General features: G+C 30.8%; 3 non-coding genes across 3 annotated transcripts; 2 read left to right on the forward strand and 1 right to left on the reverse strand.

Annotated features, from left to right (window-relative positions):
* The first annotated feature begins 645 nt into the window (after positions 1-645).
* Positions 646-729, forward strand: TRNAY-GUA (transfer RNA tyrosine (anticodon GUA)). Its single transcript has one exon. It is a non-coding gene; the product is annotated as a tRNA-Tyr (tRNA).
* A 318-nt stretch (positions 730-1047) lies between these two features.
* Positions 1048-1121, forward strand: TRNAD-GUC (transfer RNA aspartic acid (anticodon GUC)). The gene has a single exon. It is a non-coding gene; the product is annotated as a tRNA-Asp (tRNA).
* A 3079-nt stretch (positions 1122-4200) lies between these two features.
* Positions 4201-4272, reverse strand: TRNAC-GCA (transfer RNA cysteine (anticodon GCA)). Its single transcript has one exon. It is a non-coding gene; the product is annotated as a tRNA-Cys (tRNA).
* Positions 4273-6146: the final 1874 nt, after the last annotated feature.

Raw genomic sequence — 6146 nt, forward strand, 5'->3', positions numbered from 1 at the left:
GAATCAATGAGTGAAAGTATGAGAAATGGAGTTTAATCCTGTTTATAGCATATGGCAGACCAATTCCCGAAGGGTACTAGCCTTCGTATTATTTAAATAAAAAAAGAATAAAATAAAAAAAGAATATTTTTTTTTCTAATATTTATTATTTTTGTTTATTTTAGAGGTTTCCTCTAATCACTACTAATCACTATTTTCATTTGATATTCTATAATATAAGTAATATAACTATATATTCCAATTTGCAAATTTATGTATATTATTTAAATGAAATAAATAAAAAAAAATGCAATTTAAAATAAAATAATTTCTATATAGAATTATATGGGGAATGGTGATTAGAATGAACGATTCATAAATAGAAATCACAAATAAAAAAATTTCGATGGAATAATGAAAGAAAGAAAAATACGTCGAATTGCATCATATTAGTCCATTATATTTATTTTATATTGACAATTTCAAAAAACTATTCATACTATGATCATAGTATGATGGCAGTCGGGCAAGTATGCCCCCATCGTCTAGTGGTCCAGGACATCTCTCTTTCAAGGAGGCAGCGGGGATTCGACTTCCCCTGGGGGTAGGGTACTACGAAAGGAAGTTGATCATGGATTATCAACAAGCTTGGAATTGATTCTTCCCGGGTCGATGCCCGAGCGGTTAATGGGGACGGACTGTAAATTCGTTGGCAATATGTCTACGCTGGTTCAAATCCAGCTCGGCCCAATATATCGCGTATCCACCATAAAATGATATAACCTATTTGTCCTTCTACAGAAATACTTGACTTGATATGAAAGAATAAAAAAAAAAACTCTTTTTTTATTCATTGACAGATTGATAATCAATCAATTTTACAATAACGAAAAAATAAATATTAATCCATGCTTCTCACACTAAAGTCCATGTCTCCGCGCATATCAATCTATTACTTTATTACTCGCGTCTCTGTCTGGTAGAATATGACAATTCGAATCAAAAATCTACATAGAAAGGTTTGAAGGAAATTAAATCAACAACATATGTTGTACACTTTATTTCCCTGGGATTGTAGTTCAATTGGTCAGAGCACCGCCCTGTCAAGGCGGAAGCTGCGGGTTCGAGTCCCGTCAGTCCCGATGGATCCAAATCCAATAAAAAAAAAATACATCAATTAATCTCTTCCTTTCCTGTGAAAGAGAGAACAAATAACATAACTGAATTTTATTCCAAACGGGATCTCTCTTATTTTTTTTCCACATTTTTCAACAAAAAAATATGGGAATTTTGATTTCTTCAACGAGTACTAATTGATGGGAGAAAGACATATGTGCCATATGTGAATTACCACAATTATTGGTAGCATCATATTCAGGATTCGAAGGCGTACTGGGTCTAGTTGATTACGCCCGATTTTTCTAATGAAATAGAGTACTATACGTTTCCGGAAAGCACATACATAAAGGGAATTTGGACGATACAAAATAAAGTTTACATAGTAAACTTTGATCTAATTTTTCGTCTGAAAGCAAAATATATCCGTTCTGGCTCCGATTTTTTGTAACCTCAATTAGTAAATTCAATTACTAATTTGAATTTGAAATAATCTATCTTATTAAAATTTAACACTTAACTTTTGATATATACGTCCCACTACTAATTCAAGGAAAGAGGATATTAATACAAACAAGGATCCCATCTATCTCTCTTAGTGAGGTAATTAAGAATTTTTGAAAGTTTAAGTTTCGTTTTTATTTCTTTTTTTTAAGAAGATTTTATAAGTACAAAAAAAGGAAGGAGTTTAGTTCGAACCTACCTCCTTTTCCTTTTTTGAATTTCGCTGCTATTCTTTGCTTGAGTTTGTTTATAAACAATGTAAGGGTAAAGGTAGTCTGATGAGACTTCATCAGATGATTGCATTGAATAAGAGGGCAGTAGATTATAGAAAAGAAAGAATGCAAAAAATTATAAATAAAAAAAAGTAACGAAATTCTTGATTGCATCAGGAATCCCATTTTGTTTAAATTCGGTATGGATAAAAGATCTTCCTATGTTATACTATTCAATTCTCGACGATGAATCGATTTGATAGCTCCGATATTGTTATTCATGATATTTTAATACGATTCGATATCATCGAGATGCAACGCATCCCCTTGAATTTACAAGCGAAACATTTATCATCTCTATGGGATTAAATCCCGAGTTATTGCGAATAAAAAATGAAACGATGATATTATGGAAGTAAATATTCTCGCATTTATTGCTACTGCACTGTTCATTCTAGTTCCGACCGCCTTTTTACTTATAATATACGTAAAAACAATCAGTCAAAGTGATTAATTTGAATTAACCTTGACGTTTTAGTTCTTATCAATGATTGAAGATAAGAAAAATGAAAAGCATTAAAATTTCGCGTCTTAAATGAAATTGGCGGACTAGAATTATCAGTATTCTACGAGAGAAGTATTCGATAAGATCCGATAGTATGGTAGAAAGAAATATATGAATCCTTCTACCATACTATCTATTATTGTTATTGAAGTGTATAAATATAAAATTGTACTCTATAAAAATAGAGGTTGAATATCGATCAATTTGAATATAGATGAATATACAATATATATCTTTCTATTTATATATAGATATCATATCAATTACATATATGTAATATTAATCTAATATACATAGTGGCCCAATTCTATTTCTTTGCTTCATAATTCATGTTGATTAGAATGAATCTGAAATCAAATAATCGAAAGGCCACTAATTTTTTTTTAGCATTCGAAAGAAGTAATTGATTGAGCAGTTGACAGATGATCCAGGAGTTCGGTTCCATGGGAACTTTTTATCTTCGGATTTCGAAAAGAATTAGCAAACCCCATTTTTATTTAACGTTTGAAGCATGATATGAAATGAGTTCCCTAAAACAAGAAAAAATCCTATTTTGAAAATAACTAAAATACTAATAATAATAAATAAAAGAAGTGGTAAGCACGTAATATGTGGGTGGCTACCCCGAGGTACTATCTTATTATGAGGTAGTATATTATTATGCGTAGTATCTCATTGGACAACCACTATGTCTATGTTCTTTCGTGTTGAAAGTATGGATCCACTTAAAAACTTATAATCCGAACTCTTTTTTTTTTTACTTTTCAAAATAAAAGAAAAAAAGTTTTGCAGAACGATCTATAAAATAAACCAAAAACAATACAGTTTTATTTTTCAATTAGTAGTACTTCTAGAGTCCACTTCTTCCCCATACTACGAGGGAAAGAGAAAATGTAAAGACTACCATTAAAGCAGCCCAAGCGAGACTTACCATATCCATGTGAATTATGTCCCCTATCTCTATGAATATAAAAGAATTATTCCATTATTGCTCACTAATAATTATTATTCACTAATAATAGTGGAATCACTAGCGCATAGTCAAAAAGAGATTCGGGCACAACACCATTGATGAAACAATACAAAAAATCGAATTATCCCAAGTTATTATATGATTTCTAGTATAATCGAAAAAATTCAGTACAAATAAATAAAAGAGGCAGAAAAACTCTTGGAAGTATCAAAAGAATGTTAGTAACATGTAGGAATAATAAGACCTAGTCTTTCTTTTGTTGTCCTGCATTTCATTACATTAAGTAAAAAGTCTCAAAATAGAGAATCAAGATAGTATCTATCACATAACCCTACTATTATTCCTTTCTCATTTGATCTAATCTTTACTGTCCCCCCGATTGTTTCATAGAGACAATCGGAAGATGGGATGGCCTATTACATGCGTGGTTAGAGCTTATCGAAAAGAAATAAGTTCTTTTTTTAAGATTAAAATAAAAAAAAAAAGCCAATTATTCATTCAATATAATATTGATTGAATGCTCGAGTACTCAGATACTTTCATGAGTCCGTATATCAAGTATCTTCCTCCTTTCCGTAAGGAAAAATGAAATTATATTCCCTAATTCAAGACCCAATGAGTAGACACTACATTAGTAGTCGAAGGGCTATCATCTCAAGATTTAACGATTATTTTTCATTACTCTACTAAATTCTGGAAACGAAACCTATACGCAAGGATTTATAACATTTTAGAGAACCCCAACGATGCTTAGAATCAAGCAAATCTAAAGATGCTTTTCTTCTAAAAAAAATGATAAAGTTATATCAGCAAAACAGAAGAGGGTATTTTGATTCTTTTGTTTGTTGCTGAGGCGACACCCGGATTTGAACTGGGGAAAAAGGGATTTGCAGTCCCCCGCCTTACCGCTCGGCCATGCCGCCAAAACGATACAAAATATTGGATTGGCTCTATCTCTTAGATAGATAGTATCTTACAACACACAATATCTAAAACGAAAAACCGCAAAACTTTGCTTTTTCTATTGAAAAAAAAATGTGGATTTTCATTCACAAAAGCAAAAAATCAGGACAAATGGGAACCGTTAACTTTAACTATTGACTGTGAATTCATAAATGATTCTTGGATTGAAATTGCAAATTCGGTTTCCCTAATGATATAAGAAAACAATCCAAAAATGGATACCTTACCTAAATAAATAAAAATTGATAGATAACTAATCATTACTAATCCATCCGTATTGATTCGTTTCCATAACCATAAAAAAATCCTTATTAATGACAATTTTAATAGCGATTATGAGTATATGTAAACCCCAGAACATAAACGATTACTATTATCTAAATCTAATATCTTATATATATATAAGATGTTTATAGGAAATGTTCGGAATTCTGTTTTTAGAATTTTTTTTTCATTATCATTAAATAGAAAATATAAATTTTTGATAGAGTACGACATGTGATGTTCCCCATAGAACTGTAATAAAGGAGGCGATATATATAACTAACTATATATATATATCTGCACATGTTTATTAATAAATACAAGTCCTTATACATACTTCAATCGCATTCTACGAATTCTACTAAAAAAAATATAGGTATAGGTAAAATATCTCTCTTCTATGCGAATTTTTTTTAACAGTGAAATCTACGAAAAAGTTCCATGTTGTTAAATAAAAAAAATTCTATATTGTTTCTTCAGATCAAATCCCGAATCTATTTATAGTACCCAATCCGATTGGAATATCATAATAATGGTAGAAATTGACTCACTTTTGTTTTGATATAGATATTTTATACAAAACTCCATAATTCTAAATAGAATTTACCAATTCATTTGTAGTTGTTGCAAATTCCAATTTAATTTGAGTATCAAAGTCTCTTTATTCCTACGTTCATATGTATTTCATGCATTACATCTATTACACCTATGAAGTTAGGTAAAATTTCATGTGATTCAGTAAACATAATATAAATTCCATCATTGCTAGATCGATCCATTTTAAGCAAATAATGGGATTTTTTTTATAAATGGGAAATAAATAAAATGCTTGGGGGTGGAAATGAGAGAATGTCTACAATACCTGCGTTTAATCAGATACAATTTGAAGGGTTTTGTAGGTTCATTGATCATGGCTTAACAGAAGAACTTTCTAAGTTTCCAAAAATTGAAGATACAGATCAAGAAATTGAATTTCAATTATTTGTGGAAACATATAAATTGGTAGAACCATTGATAAAAGAAAGAGATGCTGTATATGAATCACTCACATATTCTTCTGAATTATACGTATCCGCAGGATTAATTTGGAAAACCCGTAGGGATATGCAAGAACAAACAATTTTGATTGGAAACATTCCTCTAATGAATTCCCTGGGAACTTCTATAGTAAATGGACTATACAGAATTGTCATCAGTCAAATATTGCAAAGCCCCGGTATCTATTACCGGTCAGAATTGGACCATAACGGAATTTCGGTCTATACCGGCACCATAATATCTGATTGGGGAGGAAGATTAGAATTAGAGATTGATCGAAAAGCAAGGATATGGGCTCGTGTGAGTAGGAAACAGAAAATATCTATTCTAGTTCTATCATCAGCTATGGGTTCGAATCTAAGAGAAATTCTCGAGAATGTTTGCTACCCTGAAATTTTTTTGTCTTTCCTGAATGATAAGGAGAAAAAAAAAATTAGATCAAAAGAAAATGCCATTTTGGAGTTTTATCAACAATTTTCTTGTGTAGGCGGAGATCCGGTATTTTCTGAATCCTTATGTAAGGAATTACAAA

Source organism: Cucumis melo, unplaced genomic scaffold (genome assembly GCF_025177605.1).
Source record: "Cucumis melo cultivar AY unplaced genomic scaffold, USDA_Cmelo_AY_1.0 utg000350l, whole genome shotgun sequence".
Taxonomy (NCBI): Eukaryota; Viridiplantae; Streptophyta; class Magnoliopsida; order Cucurbitales; family Cucurbitaceae; genus Cucumis; species Cucumis melo.